Here is a 24241-nt window from a genome sequence, read left to right as displayed (position 1 = left end):
GAGAGTAAATGTTAATGGCCTTTGTTCGGAATGGTTTCCCATAGGTAGAGGAACACGACAGGGTTGCCCTCTCTCTCCACTCCTTTTCATCTTAACACTTGATCCGTATTAAGGGGAAAAAGTAACAATACAGACATAAAGGGAGTGCGCATCCGGGACAGGGTGTTTAAGATAGCAGCATTCGCAGACGATTTGCTGGTGTTAATAACAGACCCAAGGAACTTTCTGGGGTACCTCATGGAGAGTATAAGAGAATATGGTGACTTTTCAGGGTTGCACTTAAATCTCGCAAAATCAGAGGCCCTGGCGAGTCACGAGATTAGGAGGGAGGAATGGGAACAGTTTCCACTACGCTGGGCGAATGGGGCTTTCAGATACTTGGGCATTCAATTAACATTGGACCCGACACAAATCTATGAATATAATGTCCCTCAGCTATTGAGAGACACGAGGACGCAGTTGGCCAAGTGGGTCACATTGCCTTTGTCTTTTATGGGTAGGATACATCTGTACCGTATGCTGGTGTTTCCGAAGTGGCTATATACACTACAAACTTTGCCAATACGGTTATGGAAAAAAGACCTGAAAGCACTCCAGAGACAGGTAGCTCGGTTTTGTTGGGCGGGGAAAAAATCAAAAGTCAAATGGAGCTATGTTAGCGGGACTCAGATACATGGAGGATTGGGGATCCCTGATGTACGGGAATACAATCAAGTGTGTCTCTTAAGACATTTGAGAGACTGGGTTCTAGGCACGACTGCATACACAGATACACACTTGGAAAGCACGTACTTTAGCCCATGGCATATCAATTACCTTCTACATGCAAAATCCAGTAACCTCCCGAAACAAGTTAAAAATAGTATCCTCCTGCAGCCCTTGCGGTATCTGTGGCGTGATGTGACGCGGCTTTGGGGGCATAGCCCGGAGAGCAGTGTGTTGTTGCCCATAACAGGTAATGCAGAATTCCCACCCGGGAGAGAAAATAAAATATTCTTAGATTTGGGGAAGCAGGGTGTGATACTTTTGGAGAATTTTACAGAGAGGGATGGGAAAGTGCTGACCTATCCCGAGTTTGAGAGGCAATGCGCTGGGGGATCACTGACGAAACTAGCTTACCATCAACTCTCACATTACATCCATGGGCTCCCCAATACGAGCCTACTACCAGAGTTTGGGGAGAATATAAGGGAATTTCTAGATGGGGACGCAGCAGGACAAATCTCGGTGTCATGGTTCCATAAGGTATTGGAAGGGAAAAGACCTAAAAGAGATGTCAAGATGGTCGCTGAAAGATGGAGTCAGGAGGTGGGAAGGAGAATAGCAGAGGGAAAGATATTGGCAGCGCTTCAGGGAGGTACACGGGTGGTGCATAGCGCTGAATTGCAGGAATGTCACTTTAGAACCATACATAGGGCATACTTCTCAGTTAAACAGGCGTGGTATGCGGGAGTGGTGGGAACAAGTGCGTGCACAAAATGTGCAGTGGAGAACGCATCATTTTTCCATGGTATGTGGCAATGCAGAGACATACGGGGGTTCTGGTCAGCTCTCTCCCACTTTCTGAGTTGGGTTCTCAGATATCAGGTGGGTCTATCCTTTGAGCGGGCGTTATTTAGTTCAGTGGCTACATGAGATAGAGGGTCTCTAGAAGAAAAGATTCTTCTCAGTAAAATCTGTGTATTGGGGAAAAAATGCATCCTAAATCATTGGGTTTCGGATAGGGCCCCATCGTATTGGTATTGGAGGAACAGGCTACATGAGCTCACGTTATAGGAAATGCGTGATGCCCACAATACGCAAAGAGGCGGCAACGGTTCATTAAAGTCTGGGGGGCTTACTTGAACAAAATATCCCCACGGGTGCTGAGTCAAGTTCTGAATGTTTTAGGATAGTCAGTGTGAATGAATGGAGTATGACAAGAGTGAATGAGTGGCGAGAACTCATGTAGATGGTCGCAGATTCTGGGTGTAAGAGTTGATTGTGAGGGGGGGGGGGGGGGTAAAGGGGGAGAGAAAGTGGAAGGAAGGGATTACAGTAGACATTGGGGTGATTAATGTTCAGTCCTAGCACATCCGGCTGTAAATTGGTATGGTCTACTCTCTAAATGTAATTAGGCCTTGAAGAATTGAAACAGAATGTGTCCTTGAAAGTAAATATTATGAATTCGTTGCTAAGCCAATGACAGCAGAGTCGAGAGGCCAGAGGTCAATGTAGGATTAGAAGACTCAATGTATTAGTTACTGCACGGAAGTAGAAGGGTATTTGCAAATGTAGTAACTGGGCCTAGCTGTACTGGTAGTCCTCACAAAACAAACGGGCACATAACTAGAATGACCATGTCAACTGGAGGGGGTCCTGATAAAGGAGGGGAGAGTAAATCTGTACCTAATTTGATGATAACATTTGCTACTTTGATCACACAAATAGGGCTGGATAATAAGTTGCTGTATATTGAGTTCGCTGAGGAAATCCAGCATGTTTGTCTATCAATAAATAGTGTCTGTATAGCACAAAAAAGGGTGGAGGGGAGGGAGTCATGGGGAAAATGGGGAGGGGAGAAAATGTTAAAAGTACCGGCCGACGGCCAGTCAGGTATTTGGATTGTTGTGGCATGGTTTGTTTGTGAAGTATGTTACATGAAAGTTTGTAATGATATAACATGCGGAAATGCCAATAAAAACCGTTTAAACATAAAGTATAAAAAGAAACAATATTTTGTACAACTGTCGTTTTACAAATCACAAACAATACAGAACAAGGATCAACAACATCCCCTGAACAAGCTAAATTACTACAGAATGCTAAATAGAAAATTCATGCTAACAGAATACCTCGGTCACACACACACACACACAACACAAATTCCAAATACATAATAGCTGACCAAAAATGATGAGCATATATTAACCTAAAACCACAAGAAGCCACACCACAGAAATAGAAAGATATGCATTTACTCCTATATCATGCAAAATATAAAGATCACACATGCCAGGTGGTGTTAGAGGGGTACAACTAGGACAATTGCCCCCTGACCAGAGAGAGCCCTAAGCCTGCTGGAAACTGAAGAAGGCATGGCTTGGTAGTGGGCTTTGGGGTCCCCTCCAAATTTCTGCCCTGGGCCCTAGCCACGTCTAACGCCAGCTCTGGTAGGGTACACATTTCAAATCTGACATATTTAATCACAAAATAGAAAATACACTTTTTTCTACCTTTTGTTGTCTTTTCATTTTATTTTTCAAATCATGTTGGACCCAAGCTCTTGTTTCTGTTTCCCTCTGTCTTCTCAACTCACTCACCAAGATCTCCTTCCCATTTGACATTTCTTCTTTCTCCATGCTTACCATCCATCTTCCATCTTTGTGTAACTGTCTTCCCCATGTTCTGCATCTCTTCTTTGTGTCCCATATACTTCTCTGTCCAGTATATTCTCTGTGTCCATCTTCCCGCTTCATCACCACCACTGTGTCCCTATCCCCTCCACCTATGTCCAACACCACTCCTCTGTGTCCCTGTGCCCCCGAACAAGTCCAGCATCTCCATTCTGCATTGCTATTCTCTCCTATGTCTAGCATCTTCCCTCTGTATCCATATACCCCCTCCCATGTGTTGCATTGCCCCTCTATATCCCTTCTGCCCCTCCCCTTGCAGGCCCAGCACCTCTCTCCCATCCTTCCATCAGCCGGTCAAGGATCCAACAACTCTGTCTATCCCCTCCAACATCCCTTCTCCCATGGGTCCAGTGCCTCTGTCCCTGCTCCCAGCCCCCATAGGCTCAGCGCTTCTCTCTCCTTTCCCTCTAGCCAGCTCTCCCCCCAATGGTCCAGCACCTTTATCCCTTCTTGTCAGCTCCCTCTTCGTGTCCAGCAGCCCCGCCTTCATTTCCAGTGCCCCTCTCTCTCTTCATGGTCCACCAGCCCCCTCCCACACCCCCGTGGGTCTGGCACTTTTGTCTTCCTCCCCCCTTCCCATCAATCTTATGCAGCAGCCAACTGAGTAGACAACAATTTCCACAGGCCAGGACTTCTCTCTGCTGGAACCCGCTTTCTGATACAGCTTCCTTTTTTGCTAAATATGAAGTTGCATTGGAAGGCAGGACCCGGCAGAGAGAAGGTCCTGGAGCAAACCTGTGGGGATCGGTGTCGGCTCAGCTGGCTGCTATATAACGTAGAGCTACTATGGGAGGAAAAGGAAAAAGGCAGGCAGGCACAGAGATGCTGGACCCGTGGTAGCGGTAACTACAACTTCCATATCATCAAGCTGATCAATCCATAGACTGGTGGGTTGTGTCCATCTACCAGCAGGTGGAGATAGAGAGCAAACTTTTGCCTCCCTATATGTGGTCATGTGCTGCCGGAAACTCCTCAGTATGTTCTCTATCTCAGCAGGTGGTGGTCACACACAGCAGCAGCTCTGGCTAGGCCTCCAAGCCTAATTTTTAGGTTTTGTTGAGTGCCTGGGGTTGAGGGCTCTTTTGAGCAAGTGCAAACCTGGTGGTGCCAGGTCCCTCCTTTTCTCCCCCCTCCCGCTGGCTCCGTTAAAAAAAAAAAAAAATTTTGAACGTCCTTAAAGGCGTTTATTTCGACGTTTATTTAAACGTTTATTGCAGCTACTCACTGGGACACCAGGTCGTTACAGCTCGGAGCGGACAGCAGGTAATTTTTACCTTTTTATAGCGGGCAGGGGGTTCCCCGATTTATCTCCACGTGGCATATGGCGTCGGAGGGCGAGGGCGTAAAGAGTCGCTCCCCGGATCGCTTGGGCGCTTCTAGAGGGGATGCGGGGGTCTTAAAGCCTGATTCGCCCTTGTTGGGTGACAGTTTCGTGGCCGATGAATGTCCCGGTCCTTCCTCCGGCGTGGCGATTTTTCCCGCCATAAACGCCCATCCCCCGCTCCTCGCCTCCGCCATCTTGGCCGGCCACGCGGCTCGGACGGCTTCTTCTTGGGCCGCCCTTGAGGTTGGAGACATTAATGTCATAAACGCCCTTAATTTGGGCGACGGCACAAAAGCGGCTAAAGTTAAGCGCCGTTCTTCCCGCGCGGCTCCTTCGCGGAGTGTCGCGCCGGACGCCATTTTGAATGCGCAGCATGTCTCTCCCCTGCTCTTGCGAGCGCCGGTTGAGGGTGCGTCTAGGGCTGTTGCCCAGGCTGCGGAAGTACACAGTCTGGGGGGTTTCTCCCCCGAGTTTGTTTTGCTGCTGCATCAGGCCTTCCTTATGCAAAACGCTGCCCCTGCTCCCTCGTCTGGTAAAGAGGTTGAGGTTCCCAGAGGTAAACGCCCTCGGGTTGATTCACAGGCCTTGGAGGACTTTGTCTCCTCCGATGTAGATGAGGGCAGCGTATCTGAGGTCTCCCAACGGTCCTTTGCGGATTCCTTGGAGGAGACGGATCCCCGCTCGGATGGAGCGGATGACCCCTCTGCAGCGCGGCTTTTTAGCTCAGAGGATTTGTCCAACCTGTTGGTACAGGCCATGGACACTTTGAAGATTTCCTCTCCGGAGGACGTCTCTCCCTCAGCCCCTGTTGGCTCTGCCATTATGCTGGGGACGAAGCGCCCGCCTAGAACCTTCCACGTGCATGATGCCATGCACACCTTAATTGCGGCTCAATGGGATGTCCCGGAAGCGAGCCTTAAAGTGGCTAGGGCTATGTCCCGCCTCTATCCTTTGACTGAAAGTGAACGTGAGGCCTATCTGTGGCCTACCGTGGATTCTTTAATCACTGCGGTGACTAAGAAAACGGCGTTGCCGGTGGAAGGTGGCACGGCCCTAAAGGACGCCCAAGACAGAAGATTGGAGGCGGCCTTAAGGTCGTCCTTTGAGGCAGCTGCTTTAAGTTTGCAGGCCTCAATTTGCGACTCCTATGTGGCCAGGGCGTGCCTGACTATGGTGCAGCGGGCTTTCCCCTCGGATCTTTCCTTGAGGGCTGTTTGGCCGGCCCTGGAATCGGGCTTAGCCTATTTGGCAGACTTGCTGTATGATGTCTTGAGGGCCTCAGCGAAAGGCATGGCTCAGACAATCTCTGCGCGGCGGTGGCTTTGGCTGAAACATTGGTCTGCTGACCACGCCTCTAAATCCCGCCTGGCTAGATTGCCTTTTAAAGGCAAGCTGCTCTTTGGGGTCGAGCTGGACAAAATCGTGACCGATCTCGGCACGTCTAAGGGCAAGAAGTTACCAGAGGTCAGGGCTCGGGCTAGTACTCGCCCTGGTACCTCCAGAGGACGGTTTCAGGAAACCCGTCGGTACCGCCCGGGCAGGTCGGGCTCCTCTGCCCCCTCTTCCTTCAAGAGGAACTTCTCCCCCAAGCAGCATTCCTTTCGCAGAGACCGCCGTCCCGGAGGTGCTCCCTCCGGTCCTCCCCCAGGGTCTCGTACCCAATGACGGGGCCTTGGTCCACGCCCCAGTGTAGATTGGAGGACGGCTGTCCTCGTTTATGGGCGAGTGGACCACAATAACTTCAGACGCTTGAGTGCTGGAAGTCATCAGAGACGGCTACAAGCTAGAGTTCTGCCGACCCTTTAAAGACGGGTTTGTACTCTCTCCCTGCAAGTCTCCGGTCAAAGCTGTGGTAGTGCAGCAGACCTTGAACAATCTGATCCGCCTGGGGGCGGTCGTTCCGGTGCCAGAAAATCTTTGTGATTCCAAAGAAAGGAGGTTCTGTACGGCCTATCCTCGACCTCAAAGGGGTCAATTGGGCCTTGAAAGTTCGGCACTTTCGCATGGAGACCCTCCGCTCTGTTATAGCGGCAGTGAAGGCAGGAGAGTTCCTGGCATCCTTGGACATCAAGGAAGCGTACTTGCATATTCCCATCTGGCCTCCTCTTCAACGCTTTCTGCGTTTTGCAGTAATGGGCCGACACTTCCAGTTCAGAGCCCTCCCGTTCGGGTTGGCTACTGCTCCGCGGACCTTCTCCAAAGTAATGGTGGTCTTCGCGGCCTTCCTGAGGAGGGAAGAAGTTCAAGTCCATCCTTATCTGGACGACTGGTTGATCCAAGCCCCCTCTTATGCAGAGTGCGGCAAAGCTGTGAACCGGGTGGTTGCTCTTTTGAGCTCCCTGGGGTGGATCATCAACTGGGAGTAAAGCCAGCTGCGCCCGACTCAGTCCCTGGAGTATCTGGGAGTTCGATTCGACACCCAAGTGGGCAGAGTGTTCCTGCCAGACAATCGGATTGTCAAGTTTCAGGCTCAGGTGGACTAGTTCCTAGTAGCCTCTCCTATTCGGGCTTGGGACTACGTGCAGCTGTTGGGCTCTATGACGGCCACGATGGAAGTAGTGCCCTGGGCCAGGGCTCATATGAGACCACTACAACAATCTCTGCTGCTGCGCTGGACTCCGATGTCGGAGGATTATGCTGTGCGCCTTCCCTTGGACCCAGCAGTGCGCAAGGCGCTGAGCTGGTGGACGCAGACAGACGTCTGCAGGAATGCCTCTGGTGACCCCGGAGTGGATTGTCGTCACGACAGACGCCTCTTTGATGGGCTGGGGAGCCCACTGCTTGGGAAGGACAGCGCAGGGGCTCTGGTCTCCTGCAGAGGCAAGTGGTCTATCAACCTCCTGGAACTCAGAGCCATTCGGTTGGTGTTGTTGGAGTTCATCCTGGTACTGGTGTTGAAGCCTGTACGGGTCCTGTCGGACAATGCCACGGCTGTGGCCTATGTCAACCGCCAGGGAGGTACCAAGAGCGCCCCTCTAGCCAAGGAGGCCATGAATCTATGCCAGTGGGCGGAAGCGAACCTGGAACAGCTGTCAGCGGCCCACATTGCCGGAGTCATGAATGTCAAGGCGGACTTTCTCAGTCGCCATACCTTGGAGCCCGGAGAGTGGCAGCTATCTGCTCAGGCGTTCTTGGGCATCACGAAGCGCTGGGGCCAGACGAGCCTAGATCTGATGGCGTCATCGGCCAATTGCCAAGTGCCGCGCTTTTTCAGCAGAGGACGGGACCCTCGATCCCTGGGAGTAGATGCTCTTCTCCAACGGTGGCTGACACAAGAGCTTCTCTATGTGTTCCCGCCCTGGCCCATGTTGGGCAGGGTGCTAGACCGGGTGGCAAAGCATCCCGGCAGGGTAATCCTGGTGGGTCCGGATTGGCCCAGACGTCCCTGGTATGCGGACTGGATCAGGCTCTCAGTCGGCGATCCTCTGCGGCTGCCAGTGGAGCAGGGCCTGTTACATCAGGGTCCCGTGGTGATGGAGGATCCCTCCCCCTTTGGTCTTACGGCCTGGCTATTGAGCGGCAGCGTCTGAGAAAGAAGGACTTCTCAGACAAGGTCATCGCCACTATGCTGAGAGCGAGGAAGCGCTCTACTTCTACTGCTTACGCCAGGGTTTGGCGTATCTTTGCAGCGTGGTGTGAAGCAGGCTCACTTTCTCCCTTCACTGCTCCAATTTCTTCAGTGTTGGCGTTCCTGCAAGAAGGTCTGGACAAAGGCCTGTCGCTCAGTTCCCTGAAAGTTCAGGTAGCGGCTCTGGCTTGCTTCAGGGGCCGCCTGAAGGGTGCTTCCCTGGCTTCGCAGCCAGATGTGGTGCGCTTTCTCAAGGGAGTTAATCACCTGCACCTTCCTCTGCACTCAGTGGTGCCTGCGTGGAATCTCAACCTGGTGCTAAGAGCATTGCAGAAGCTGCCTTTTGAACCCTTGTCGAGGGCATCTCTGAAAGACCTGACGTTGAAAGCAGTCTTTTTGGTGGCTACCTCTTCAGCCAGAAGAGTTTCCGAGCTCCAGGCACTCTCATGTCGAGAGCTTTTTCTGCAGTTCACTGAGGCAGGAGTGACTATTCGCACAGTGCCTTCCTTCCTGCCCAAGATTGTTTTTCGCTTCCATGTGATTCAGCAGCTCTGTCTCCCTTCCTTTCGTAGGGAGGTCTACCCAGAGGAATACTCTGCTCTCAATTTCTGGATGTGAGACGAGTCATCATCAGATACTTGGAAGTGACCAATGATTTCCGGAAATCGGATCATCTGTTTGTCCTGTTTCCAGGTCCTCGTAAGGGTCTGCAGGATTCTAAGCCTACAGTGGCAAGATGGGCAAGGAAGCCATTGCAGCAGCTTAGGTGGCCGCGGGGAAGGCCCATACCTTTGCCAGGCATTACCGCTTGACTGTGGCTGCTCGGGCGGAGGCCCGGTTTGGAGCTTCAGTGTTGCGGTCAGGGATTTCTATGTCCCGCCCTGGGTGAGTACTGCTTCGGTACATCCCACCAGTCTATGGATTGATCAGCTTGATGATATGGAAGGTAAAATTATGTATCATACCTGATAATTTTCTTTCCATTAATCATAGCTGATCAATCCATAGCCCCTCCCAGATATCTGTACTGTTTATATTCTGGTTGAATTTTAGGTTCAAGTTTAGCCTTCAGTTACTTCAGGAGGACTTCGTGTTCAAGTTCTTCTTTCACTTGGATTCTTCAAGAGTTGAGACGAGTTTGTGTTACAGTGAGCTGCTGCATTCCTCTCCCCTCCGTTTTACGGGGCTGGATTGAGATTTAAATTCTGCCGGCACTCCCTCCCGCTTCGTGCGGCTGTAGGGCAGCTTTGTACCCCTCCCGCTTCGGCGGTGTTAGGGTCAGTCAGCTCCTCCCGCGGTTGCGGTTGCAGGATAAGCCAGATCCCCCCGCATCGGCGGGTGTGGTGTCCCTCCCCCGCTGGACGGATTCCCCTCCCCCACTTGTGTGGGGATGAGCTGGGTTAATTCCCCTCCCTCGTTTCGGCGGTGGAGAGCTGGGCAGAGTGTCCCTTCGTGGGTGTAATTCTCTAAGTGCTGAGTCCTGCGGATGGAGCTTTGATATCGACATACTGAGGAGTTTCCGGCAGCACATGACCACATATAGGGAGGCAAAAGTTTGCTCTCTATCTCCACCTGCTGGTAGATGGACACAACCCACCAGTCTATGGATTGATCAGCTATGATTAATGGAAAGAAAATTATCAGGTATGATACATAATTTTACCTTTTTACCACCCCCCGCAGTAAAAAAAAAAAAAAAAAAGTTTTGTACCTGTGGTAAACAGGTCAAATTTTTTTTTCTTTTATCGCAGTTCCCTGTCCCCATGGCATTCTCTAATTGTAGCGTTCTTGCGAATCTCTTGCAATCTTTTGCTGATTTTGTACAAGAACAGCACCAAAAGAAAACACATTTCCAAGCCACGGACATAGAGGGGTATGGTGGGCCATGTGGCGCTCCGGATCCAGCGGATTTGTCTGCTGTTGAACTTCAAAGAATACAAGTCCTTTAATAACACCAGTAAAATACATTGCTGACATGGCCACATTTCGACCAGTCTGATCTGTCAGGGGCAAAACTGTCTAAAATAGAAGCAAATTAAATAAAAATCATATCTAAAATATAATTTCAAAATTGAAATCAAATACAAATAATTTATTTATTTATTTATTACATTTGTGTCCCATATTTTCCCACCTATTTGCAGGCTCAATGTGGCTTACATCGCACATAGCACCGTGCTGGCGATTGCCAGTTCCGGTATGACAAGTACATTGTGATATTATGGTAGAGATCATGTGTGACAGACACATTATGGAATAGGAAAGGAGAAGAGTTATGTTGTGTCCATTTCGAGTTAGATTTGTTGTGTTGCAGGGTTTAGGCATTTAAGTTGGATCATTCGGATATGAACTTTTCCTCTAGGAATTTGACCAAACCTTTTTTTTTTTATAAATAATGAAGACAATACAAAATACCAACAAACATCCAAAACAGATTAGCACAGTAGTAGTCATCATACAGTGTTAGAAAGCACATATCAATTACATTATACAATAATAATGTGGAGAGTGAACTGAGTGGAGGAGTGACCTAGTGGTTAGGGTGGTGGTCCTGGGGAACTGGGTTCGATTCCCACTGCAGGCACAGGCAGCTCCTTGTGACTCTGGGCAAGTCACTTAACCCTCCATTGCCCCAGGTACAAATAAGTACCTGTATATAATATGTAAGCCGCATTGAACCTGCTATGAGTGGAAAAGCGCGGGGTACAAATGTAACACAAAAATCACAAAATGAACCTGTGCTTCATTGTGTTCATTCATGAGATGGGCATCAAATGAAGCTATATTAGTGAAAGTGCATAGTTGCTCCCATTGCACTACCCTTCACTTGTTTTGTAAAAATTACCCTTTAAAGTAAAAATAATTTTCTTGTAGGGCAATAATAGCCAGTTCTACTAAACTTCTGTAGGGATCTTTGTTTTCTCTTTGATAGTGTGTTCCTTTGTTTCTTTACACTGCTTGATATTTTTAAATTGTTTTAGATTTCAACCAGGTTTAGTTCTAGAGGGAAGTGTGTTATTTTACCCTCTAGGTACGTACTGTTGCTATTTTGTTCTGTTTGCACACGTGCACTTTTACTGATATGTCTAGCTTCATTTGATGTGATTCTGACAATTCACATTCCACAGCATTATTATTGTATAATGTAATTGATATGTACTTATTTCACTGTCTGATGAACACTGTTATCTGTTTTGGATGTTTGGTGTTTTGCATGGTTTTTAATTTATATTTGATTTTAATTCTGATTTTGTTTTAAATATGATTTTAATTTGCAGGTATGTATGATTTTAATTTTTTTGTATTCAACAGTTTTGCCTCTGTCGGAGCTGACTAGGCAAAATGTGACCACGTCAGGCGTTGTATTTTACTTTATTATTAAAGAACTTGTACTCCCCTTTGGAGTTGGTGGTCTGCTATTTTGTTTTGCTGTGCTTGCATTACAGATCCAGTGCCTCTTTTTGTTCCCTTAATAAGTGATATATGGGGTGGCCTTGAAGACCTAGGGCAGCGCATCGAGAAACATTTAGATGAACACTCGGAGACTTTTGGAGACCTCACAAAAAAAAACACCAATCTAAACTTATTAGAAAGAGTGGAAGAACTAGAGAATTGCTCTAGGCGCAATAATGTGCAGATTCGAGGGATGCCAGAACTTGACGTTGACGAAAATTGCCCACAAGTGGTTCAGGACATTTGCAGACTGCTCCTTGATGGAAATTGGGCAGGAGCAGGTTTGACTCTTGATAGAGCTCACAGAGCCTTGAGGCCCTATCTCGCCAATAAACCATATGTGTTTCCACCATTATTTAGTGAATGAACAACTTCTATATAAGGTGCAGTGTAAGGGCCCTCTGCAATATCAAGATGCACACATAAAATTTTTTCAAGATCTTTCTGGAACAATGTTGCAGAAGCACTGTGAGTTCAGAGGTGACCACTTTATTGCAACATGAGTGTATACGTTATAGTGGCTCTTTCCATTTGGTATTATGTGATTAGTGCACACTTATAGGATCAAAATTCTTCAGAAAGCGCATACCACCCTGCATAAAGTTGGGTTGTGGAAAGATTGAGAATTGTCCCAGGTATCCGATTCCGTTAACCAGACTAACTACCTCAAAATGGCATAGGTTGCAGGAGCGTAGAAAACATCCGTATTTTGAACTACCTACCAGCTCTCAACATGATCATTAGTATCTGTCATTGACTGTATTTCTTCCTCATTGTGGATTTTCAGCTACTGTTTGAGATTTTACTGTTGCCCTCAGTTCAATGTTTTTGCTATAATGGTAGTCTAATTTTGGTTATGATATGCTTTTGTTATGCCATGTTATGGCCTTGTTCTTCATGGGAGCTGTCCCGTTCCCCGGTCCTACCTGCGCTCCAGGTGGAGGGGGCGATGTTCAGCGACCCCCGCGACGCCCGGGGTGGCGAGGGGGGACCTCCGGGGAGACCGACGCGGTCACGGGGACCGGCGACCCGCTAGAGCGAGCGCCGGCCTCGGAGAGAGGGGCGTTGCGCCAACGAAGATGGCGGCGCCAGCATCAACGCCTCCAAGGGCGGACCAGCGCAGAGGCTCCGCCCATCTCACGCGGGATTGGCGCGCCGGTCCTGAGGCCCCGCCTGGAGAGCGGGCCGACCAATCCCGAGGCCCATTGCCTCCTGGGGTCGGGTTGGTTGGTTCCTCTCCCGGGGAGGGGGCGGGACGGCGCGATATTTAAACCTGAAGACAGGGGAACTCACTGCTTCCGGTTCGTTGGTTGCTGAAGCCGTCACAGTGGTTCTCCCTGTGCTAACTTGCTAGCTGTCCTGCTAGCCCTCCTACAGAGACTGTGCCTTTGGCTAGCCGTCCTGCTAGCCCTCCTTCAGAGATTGTGCCTTTGGCTAGCCGTCCTGCTAGCCCCTCTTTCAGAGACTGTGATTTTGGCTAGCCGTCCTGCTAGCCCTCCTACAGAGACTGTGCCTTTGGCTAGCCGTCCTGCTAGCCCTCCTTCAGAGATTGTGCCTTTGGCTAGCCGTCCTGCTAGCCCCTCTTTCAGAGACTGTGACTTTGGCTAGCCGTCCTGCTAGCCCTCCTACAGAGACTGTGCTTTTGGCTAGCCGTCCTGCTAGCCCCCCTTCAGAGACTGTGATTTTGGTTAGCCGTCCTGCTAGCCCTCCTTCAGAGATTGTGTCTTTGGCTAACCGTCCTGCTAGCCCTCCTTCGGAGACGGTGCTACTTGCTGGCCGCCCTTGCCAGCTATCCTCCAGAGACTGTGCTACTTGCTGGCCGCCCTTGCCAGCTATCCTCCAGAGACTGTGCTTGGGCTAGCCGTCCTGCTAGTCCTCACTCTGAGACAGTGCTTTTCCCTCTCTGAGTGCTAGCCGCCCTTGCTAGCCCTCCCTTAAAGACTGCGTTACTGACTACCAGCCAGGTCAGCCGTCACCCCGCGGTTCCAGCAGTCCTGCTGGCCGCCTGCAGCTGAGGGCTCAACCCTCGGTGAACGGCGGTCGCCGCGGGTGAAGATTCGGGGTGCTCGGCTGTCCTCTGGGGCCTTGCGGGGCCTTAGGGAACCTAAGGGCTCACCACTAGAAACAGGACAGGAGCTTTCTTGGATTATGGGGAAGTATTTTTAAGTAATTTTGGTTTGGTGGGGGGTGTACTATAATGGATTCCTTATTCTGTATCGAGTTGTTGGGTGGGGGGGGGGGGGACTAGCTGCAACAGGGTTTGTGCAAGTGACACTTATTTCCTTGGCAGGAATGTTTTGGGAATCCTTTTCTACTTTACTGAAGCAAGTTTGGCATCTTTTATAGCTTTTTGTATTGATTATATCTATGCATAGCTGCCACTGCTATAATTGTGGAGTGAAGGAGTGGCCTAGTGGTTAGGGTGGTGGACTTTGGTGGAACTGAGTTCGATTCCCACTTCAGGCACAGGCAGCTCCTTGTGACTCTGGGCAAGTCACTTAACCCTCCATTGCCCCATGTAAGCCGCATTGAGCCTGCCATGAGTGGGAAAGCGCGGTGTACAAATGTAACAAAAAAAAAAAAAAATTGTTACGTTCCTCACCTGCGATGTGATCCGCACAGTCAGTTTGCCTCTGGACGCTATCTCGGTAGCGATGGCCAGCCATGTTGGCGGTCAGGCGGTCTTGTTCGCTTCAGTCCCTTGGCCGGCCATACCAATTCACCCTGAAGGCCGGCCACGCGGACTGTCGGTGTCTGTGAGGTGGGGCTTCCTTTCGGCGCAGTCCTTCGTCCCGCCTGATGGCGCAGGATTGGCCGCTTCTCGCTACTGCTCCACCCCTCTCCAGCAGCCGGCTAACCCGGGATCGTTCTCCCCAGCTGACTGATGTTACTGCCGACGAGGGGACTATTTAAGAACCGCAGCCTCCTTCATACTTTGTTTCAGCTTCTATCATTGTAGAGGTCTGCTGCTCATGATTGAGCGTTCTGCTGTCTACTTTCCTGCTTGACTTGACTCTCGGATTGAACCTGACTATTCAGTGCTTTGCTGCCTGCCCTGACTCTCGGATTGAAACTGACTATTCTCTGCTTTGCTGCCTGCCCTGACTCTCGGATTGGACCTGGATATTCTCTGCTCTGCTGCCTGCCCTGACTCCCGGATTGTTCTTATTCTTTGCCCAGCTGCCTACCCTGACGTGTGGCTCGGACTTGCGCTTCACGGTACTTCCTTCTCCTGTCTGCCACAGCCGGCGGCCGCCTGACCCCGTCCGTATCCAGAAGTCCTGGTGGCCACCTGCACCTGGGGGCTCAATTCCTGGGGAACGATGGTCGCTCCCAGGTGAAGCTGGGGTTGTTCAGCTGCCTGACTGAGTGCGGCACTCCTCTTCTGTCTACCGTGTTCTGTCGGGGCACAAGGGCTCACTACCATCATCCTGACAGTAAGCCGAAGCCATGAGCTCGCCGGACAAGACCGAGCTGTCTGACCTGGCTCAGGTGTTACAGTAGCAACAGGCCCAGCTGATTCAATTGTCCAGTGTCCTACAGGATGTTTGTTCCCAGATGCCTGCCCTCCAACAGCAACATTCCGCCAGCACTCCTGGCCCGCGTCTGCGACTCCCGGAACCACCCCGTTTCGACGGGACACCCTCAGGATGTCGGGGTTTCCTAAACCAGTGTCAAATGTTATTCGACCTGCAACCCGTATCATTCCCGTCTGAGAGGGTGAAAGTTACCTACATTATCTCATTGCTCTCAGGCCCTGCGCTAGCCTGGGCATCTCCATTGTGGGAACAGCGAGATCCTGTACTTTCGGATTTGGGGGAATTCCTGCAGCAGTTCCGGATGGTGTTTGATGTCCCGGGTTGTCCCTCCTCAGCTGCGAGTGAACTCCTACGTATCCAGCAGGGGGCCGGGTCCGTTGGGGCCTATGCTGTTCGGTTCCGAACCCTCGCTGCCGAACTCCGCTGGAACCAGGAAGCCTTAACGGCCATTTTTTGGCAGGGCCTGAACAGTAGGATAAAGGATGAACTTGCGGGAAGGGAGCTTCCCACAACCCTGGGCGCGCTCATTACCGTCTGCACCCGGATTGACGTCCATTTCCAGGAGAGGGCCCAGGAGCGGGTCACTCAACGACCAGACCCGAGACCCACGTTCCGACCTGTCCGTCCTGGGGCACCTTAAAGCCTCTGGAGAGGCTGCGGTGAGGACGGAGGAGGAACCCATGGTGGTGGGACGTCACCGACTATCCAAGGCAGAGAGAGCTCACCGCCGTAGGAATCACTTATGTATGTATTGCGGAAAACCTGGACATTTCGCAGGGTCCTGTCCGAACAAGTCGGGAAACGCCCGGGCCCCGTGAAGGGAGTGGTGCTGGGTCAGTTGTCTTCCCTTCCTGATAACCTGTTGTCCCAGTTCTGTTGCAGGAGCGAGGGTTCAAGGTTCATACTATGGCCCTGGTGGACTCAGGACCCAGGGGAAAATTTATCGATGCTGGTCTCCTGTCCCGGTTGGGAGGGCCGATTGTGCCATCTGCCGGCTCTCCAGGTTACCTTCATCCAAGGGGACACCCTTCCCCGGTTTATTACACAGATCACCTCACCCCTACGTACGTAAGTGGAGGCCCTGCATCAAGAAATGATCCAATTCCTGGTGCTCTCCCGAGCCATCCACCCGGTAGTCTTAGGACTGCCTTGGCTCCGTCTTCACGCACCCTCCATTGATTGGTCCACAGGAGAGATCGGACAATGGAGTCTTCACTGTTTTCAGGAATGCTTTCCGCCTCATCGGTCCTTTGATTGTCCCATTGACTTACTCCCAGGGACTAAGCCACCTCGAGGACGGCTGTATACCCTTTCCCTAGAGGAATCTCGGGCCATGCGCACATATGTCCAGGAGAACTTACTTAAAGGGTTCATTAGGCTATCTACCTCTCCTGCTGGGGCAGGATTCTTTTTTGTCACCAAAAAGGATGGGTCCCTGCGGCCCTGTATTGATTACCGGGGGTTGAACAAGATTACCATTAAGAATGTATCCACTTCCTCTGATTCTAGAGCTGTTTGACCGGCTACAGGGGGCTAAACTTTTCATGAAATTGGACTTACGAGGTGCCTACAATTTGGTACGGATTCGGGAGGGCGATGAGTGGAAAACAGCCTTTAATACACACAAAGGGCATTTTGAATACCTAGTGATGCCATTCGGTCTCTGAAATGCCGCTGTGGTATTCCAGAATTTTGTCAACTTCATCTTCCAAGATCTGCTATACATCTCTATCATTGTTTATCTGGACGACATTCTGATTTTTTCCACCTCTCTAGAGCAACACCTCATCCATGTCCGCACCGTCCTTCGACGCCTTCGGGAACATCGCCTGTTTGCCAAACTTGTAAAGTGCTCCTTTCACCAGCAGGAACTTTCTTTCCTGGGATACATCGTCTTGGACACGGCTGCAAATGGATCCTGCCAAGCTGTAGGCCATCTGCAACTGGCCGGTACCCCAGGGCCTCCGAGCTCTGCAAAGGTTCCTGGGGTTTGCCAACTATTACCGGCAATTCATTCGGAATTATTTGCTGGCTACTGCACCTCTTTCAGCCCTCAATAAAAAAAAGGAGCAGATGTGAAGAACTGGCCACCTGAGGCCCTTTCTGCTTTCTCCATGTTGAAGGACGCTTTCTTGTCAGCCCCGGTTCTCCGCAGTCTGGATCCGACTAAGCCCTTTTTGATAGAGGTAGACACCTCATCCCTGGGGGCCGGGGCAGTATTATCCCAAACTCTAACCTCTGGTAAAAGACATCCCTGCTTTTTCTTTTCTCGAAGATTCTCTCCTGCGGAGCGGAACTGCACGATCGGAGACCGCAAAGTGCTGGCTCTCAAGTTAGCATTTCAGGAATGGCGTTACTTGCTGGAGGGAGCTGCGCATCCAGTCACTGTGATAACTGATCACAAAAACCTCCTGTATCTACAGAATGCTACTAGGTTAAATCCGTGTCAGGCTTGCTGGTCTCTGTTCTTCGCCTGCTTCGACTTTCGCCTGGTATTCCGACCGGCAGAGAAGAACATTCAGGCAGATGCATTATCCCGAGTTTTTGAGGCTCCTGAAGACCAGGAGGAACCGTACTCTCTGCTGAATCCAGCCTGTATTCCTTCCATCCCAGGAGCCACCACATCATGCAAGAGGGCTGTTCCGACACGTCTGCGTAAGAAGGTTCATCGGAGTTTGCTGGCCATTTCGGTTTTCAGAAGACCTTGCACCTGATTTCCTGTTACTACTGGTGGCCCCGGATGGCACAGGACATCCTCCAATACATCACCACCTGTCCCGTTTGTGCGCGGAGCAAATCGTCACACAGCAGACCTTGGGGATTGCTGCAGCCCTTGCCGGTACCGCAACAGCCCTGGCAAGATTTGTCCATGGATTTCATTACAGATCTACCTCCATCCCAAGGGAACACAGTCATATGGGTGGTGATCGATTGGTTCTCTCAGATGGCCCATTTCATTCCCATGAGATCTCTACCTACCGCTACCACCCTTGCCACTAATTTCATTTTGCACATTTTCCGCCTCCATGGATTACCTCAGGGGCTCTCAGTTCACCTCCCATTTCTAGAGAGCGTTATGCTAAGCTTTCGGGGTGACTACTCTTTTCTCATCTGCTTACCATCCACAGACTAACGGCATGGTTGAAAGAGTAAACCAGACCTTAAAGACCTTCTTACGGGCATACACAAACCAGCGCCAGGATTACTGGACTACCTTGTTGCCATGGGCCGAGTTTGCCTATAACAACAGTTTACATTCTGCCTCGCAAACATCACTATTTTTCACCATTTATGGATGGCACCCTCGCCTACCACCACCTATCTCGCCTACTCAGGTTCCATCTCAGGTGCATTCTACTACTTAACATTTCTAAAGCGCTACTAGGGTTACGCAGCGCTGTACAATTTAACATGGAAGGACAGTCCCTGCTCAAGGAGCTTACAATCTAAAGGACACGTGAACAGTCAGTCTGATAGGGGCAGTCAAATTGGGGCAGTCTGGATTTCCTGAAAGAGTTAGGTGTCGAACGCAGCATTGAAGAGGTGGGCTTTAAGCAAAGACTTGAAGATGGGCAGGGAGGGGGCTTGGCGTAAGGGCTCGGGAAGGTTGTTCCAAGCATAGGGTGAGGCGAGGCAGAAAGAGCGGAGCCTGGAGTTGGCAGTGGTGGAGAAGGGTAATGAGAGGAGGGATTTGTCCTGTGAACGGAGGTTTCGGGCGGAAACGTAAGGGGAGATGAGGGTAGAGAAGTAGTGAGGGGCAGCAGATTGAGTGCATTTGTAGGTAAGAAGGAGAGGCTTGAACTGAATGCGGTATCTGATTGGAAGCCAGTGAAGTGACCTGAGGAGAGGGGTGATATGAGTATATCGGTTCTGGCGGAATATAAGACGTACAGCAGAGTTCTGAACAGATTGAAGGGGGGATAGGTGGCTAAGTGGGAGGCCGGTGAGGAGTAAGTTGCAGTAGTCGAGGCGAGAGGTAATGAGAGCGTGGACAAGAGTTTGGGTGGTGTGTTCAGAGAGGAAAGGGCAAATTTTGCTGATGTTAAAGAGGAAGAAGCGACAGGTCTTGGCTATCTGCTGGATATGCGCAGAGAAGGAGAGAGAGGAGTCAATGATGACTCCGAGGTTGCGGGCAGATGAGACGGGGAGGATGAGGGTGTTATCAACTGAGATAGAAAGTGGAGGAAGAGGAGAAGTGGGTTTTGGTGGAAAGACGATGAGCTCGGTCTTAGACATGTTCAGTTTCAGGTGGCGGTTGGACATCCAGTCTACTGTTGTCACCCTCCAAGACACATGGAAGAAGGTTCAGGATCAACTACAGCGGGCAGCGGCCAGAACCAAATATGCTTTTGATCTTAAGAGGCGAGCAGCTCCTACTCTTCTACCAGGTCAAAAGGTGTGGTTGAGCACAAAACATCTGAGGCTTCGACTGCCGTCCCACAAATTCGCCCCTCGATTTATTGGGCCTTTCGCAGTTCAGTCCTGGGTGGGAGCTGTGACTTATCGGCTCCAATTACATAGTGGTCTCCGCGTCCATAACGCCTTCCATATATCCCTGCCCAAGCCTTTCCGCAGGTCCAAATGGCATTCAGAACCTAGGAGAGAGGCCGTGCCCAAGAGCGAACCTGACCCGGAATATGAGGTGGACCGGATACTAGATTTTATTTTTATTTTTGTTACATTTGTACCCCGCGCTTTCCCACTCATGGCAGGCTCAATGCGGCTTACATGGGGCAATGGAGGGTTAAGTGACTTGCCCAGAGTCACAAGGAGCTGCCTGTGCCTGAAGTGGGAATCGAACTCAGTTCCTCAGTTCCCCAGGACCAAAGTCCACCACCCTAACCACTAGACCACTCCTCTACTCCAGATTCTAAACACCGTGGAGGACGGTTGTTCTATACATAGTAACATAGTAGATGACGGCAGAAAAAGACCTGCACGGTCCATCCAGTCTGCCCAAGAAATGTGCCACTTTTTTGTGTATACCTTACCTTGATTTGTACCTGTCTTTTTCAGGGCACAGACCGTACAAGTCTGCCCAGCACTATCCCTGCCTCCCACCATCGGCTCTGGCACAGACCGTGTAAGTCTGCCCAGCATTATCCCCACCTCCCAACAACCAGCCCCGCCTCCCACTACCGGCTCTGTTATCCAATCTCGGCTAAGGTCCTGAGGATCCATTTCTTCTGAACAGGATTCCTTTATGTTTATCCCACGCATGTTTGAATTCCGTTACCGTTTTCATCTCCACCACCTCCCGCGGGAGGGCATTCCAAGCATCCACCACTCTCTTCTTGAAAAAATACTTCCTGACATTTTTCTTGAGTCTGCCCCCCTTCAATCTCATTTCATGTCCTCTCGTTCTGCTGCCTTCGTATCTCCGGAAAAGGTTCGTTTGCGGATTAATACCTTTCAAATATTTGAACGTCTGTATCATATCACCCCTGTTTCTCCTTTCCTCCAGGGTATACATGTTCAGGTCAGCAAGTCTCTCCTCATACGTCTTGTAATGCAAATCCCATACCATTCTCGTAGCTTTTCTTTGCACCGCTTCGATTCTTTTTACATCCTTAGCAAGATACGGCCTCCAAAACTAAACACAATACTCCAGATGGGCCTCACCAACGACTTATACAGGGGCATCAACACTCCCTTTCTTCTGCTGGTCACACCTCTCTCTATACAGCCCAACAACCTTCTAGATACAGCCACCGCCTTGTCACACTGTTTCGTTGCCTTCAAATCGTCAGATACTATCACCCCAAGATCCCTCTCCCCGTCCGTACCTATCAGACTCTTGCCGCCTAACACATATGTCTCCCCTGGATTTCTATTCCCTATGTGCATCGCTTTGCATTTCTTGGCATTGAATTTTAATTCTTTTCTACCTGAGGTTTCCAGTTTATTACCAGAGTACACGCTCTAGTACTAATTATATAAAGTACTCCTTACACCTTAAATATCTTAAACTTATTTCTTTATTGTATTACACATGCCTAATACCTCTACCCTCGAAACTCACATTCTCACGTTGCATTCACACATAGCTCACAGTACCTTTGTATATTGCCTTGTCAATTAATCAACCGTTTTACTTCTACATTCACTTCCTAATACAATGCACTAGCTATACAATTGTTTCACTACCTTGTTTCAAAACATTTCAAATCAATGCCTCCAGATCTACATCGGGCATCCTTCTTAAGCACCGGTTAAAGTGCCTACTAATGTTTGTTGATTTTATCAGTTCAGTTCCTTAGGTTCAAAGTCCAAACATCTTTGTACTCCCAAATAGCTGTGCTGGAAAGCAATTAAAACTGTGTTCCATGCGGAACCCCGCTGCGTGAGAAAGGCTAGGGAGGGACACAAGTCACCAACATTCACTCCTCATTGAAAAGACCTTTTTAAAGCCTTGTAAAGCCAGCTGATATTCTCCTCTTCTCCAGTTTCTCTCTATGCGAGACCGCATTTAAATATGCGAGACCACATTTCGGAAGTGTCCTTCATCAGGAGGAACTAGCACCCGATATCTGTGTGATGTATATTAAAAAACATACCACTAAAGGCACAAGCAATGTAACTTCAATCCTACTCTTATTCATAAATTATTCAGTGTAAAACTAAGCTGCTTACCATCGGGATTTCAATCCAAATCAGGGTTTGTCTCCCTGCACCAGGAAATGCTGTATACAGGAGCTCATAAAATCAGCATAAACATTAGTAGGCCCCAGCACCGATCCTTGAGGCACTCCACTACTCATCTTTCCCTCCTCTGAGCGAACTCCATTCACCACCACCCTCTGGCGTCTGTCCGTCAACCAGTTCCTAATCCAGTTCACCACTTCGGGTCCTATCTGCAGCCCATCCAGTTTATTTAAAAGCCTTCCGTGGGGAACCGTGTCAAAAGCTTTGCTGAAATCTAAGTAGATTACGTCCATAGCTCGTCCCTGATCTAATTCTCCTGTCACCCAATCAAAGAATTCAATGAGATTCGTTTGGCACGATTTCCCTTTGGTAAAACCATGTTGTCTCGGATCTTGCAACTTATTGGCTTCCAGGAAATTCACTATCCTTTCCTTCAGCATCGCTTCCATTACTTTTCCAATAACCAAAGTGAGGCTTACCAGCCTGTAGTTTCCAGCTTCTTCCCTATCACCACTTTTGTGAAGAGGGACCACCTCCGCCATTCTCCAATCCCTCGGAACTTCTTATTAAACAAATCTTTAAGAGGACCCGCCAGAACCTCTCTGAGCTCCCTCAATATCCTGGGGTGGATCCCGTCCGATCCCATGGCTTTGTCCACCTTTAGCTTTACAAGTTGTTCATACACACTCTCTTCTGTAAATGATGCTGTATCTGCTCCATTTTCATTTGTACTTTTTCCAGTCCATCGCGGTCCTTCTCCAGGATTTTCTTCTGTGAAAATAGAACAAAAGTATCTATTTAGCAAATTTGCTTTTTCTTCATCACTATCTACATAGCGGTTCGCAGTATCTTTTAGTCTCAAAATTCCCTTTTTAGTCATTCTCCTTTCACTAATATACCTGAAGAAATTTTTGTCACCCCTCCTTACATTTCTAGCTATTTGTTCTTCCGCTTTCGCCAGACATATCTCTCTCTTGGCTTCTTTCAGTTTCATCCGGTATTCCTCCTGTTTTTATCTACCCCTCTCTAGACCCCCGCAGGACCCTTCCCCACGGGGGTGTACAGAGGGTTTGTTCTTCTAAGATCTTGTTAATCACCCCCTCCCTGAATTCCAGTGACACCCCATTCCATGGTGTTATGTCTCGGGGTTCTAAGGAACGCCTCCGGTCATAGAGGCGTAGGGGGGGGTGACAGAAGGCGCAGTTCAAATCTAATTCCCATGACCACAGCTTTCTGTCTATCTGAATCTAAGTGAATCTTTGGCCATTTATGTTCCCACATGAAATCTATGTGAGTGAGAAAGAAAGATTCTTACTTGTGTGTGTAGTATTCTGTGAAACAGGTGGAGGAGAGAGAATAGATTGAAACAAAGACTGAAACAGTTTTGTGAAAGAAATAGTCTTTTATTCTCACCCAAATCAGGACTTCAATTTGGTACAGACATCAGACAGATTCTGGGTTCAACCGGCCAGAGCTTCGCCGTTTGAAGATTTGTTGGGGAAAATGTTCCAACGATAGCTCTGATGCCCACTTCTTATATAGTATTTGGTCCCCATACAAATCTATGGAGAGGGATTTTTTTTATCTTAACCACAGGTCAGATGTCCACCTGTTTCTTAATCTTTTTCCTGTCTTGCAACTAACTCCTAATATGGCCAACTCCTAATATGGACTGTTCCTAATCTTGTGCAACCATCTCTTCTAAGATGAAGAGATCAGTTCCATATCTTGTGACTCTGGCTGCCATTTTATAAAGACAAACTCCATTTTAAGAACCAAGCTTTTTACCATTTTTGTCATTAATTTCTACATCTTAAGTGTTACACTCAATTTGAAAGTTGTACCAGGTTTCAATAAGACTCACCAAGCAGTCCTGCTCTTGCAGGCTCTCTGCTATAAGGCCATCAGCTGGTTATCAAGCCTAGTTAGTGCTTTTCAGCTGGTTTAAGCTATGTAGCATGGCCCACCACTATTCCAGTGGATTGGTCTCAAGCTATAACACATATTAACATTCCCCTCTTCACCCTATCTCATAGGGTGACACCAGGGTTAACGTACCATGGTACCATCCATTCCAGAAGGTATTCTATAAAACTATTGAATTGGAGAGTCTAATTAAAAACCGGTATGGTCAAAATTTTGGCATTCAGGTCACAACATAGGCACTACTTCGGTTACTCCAATTCTTCTTGGGGCTTACCCATATCTGCGATTAAGTTACATACTATGATTACAACAATAATATCTTTCAACCTATTAATATGCAGATTTAATCTTACTCTTACATATGCATGTACATATATTGCTAACAATCATT

The 24241-nt window shown here is 49.2% G+C and overlaps 1 protein-coding gene across 2 annotated transcripts in view; it reads left to right on the top strand.

The window, feature by feature from the left end:
* The window catches only part of MEGF9 (multiple EGF like domains 9), a 500021-nt gene that overhangs the window by 243010 nt on the left and 232770 nt on the right, over positions 1 to 24241 (top strand). The window lies entirely within an intron of this gene.

The sequence above is a fragment of the Microcaecilia unicolor genome, chromosome 6, assembly GCF_901765095.1.
Source record: "Microcaecilia unicolor chromosome 6, aMicUni1.1, whole genome shotgun sequence".
Taxonomy (NCBI): Eukaryota; Metazoa; Chordata; class Amphibia; order Gymnophiona; family Siphonopidae; genus Microcaecilia; species Microcaecilia unicolor.
The sequence above is the reverse complement of the archived record's forward strand: the minus strand, read 5'-3'. Positions and strand labels throughout refer to the sequence as shown.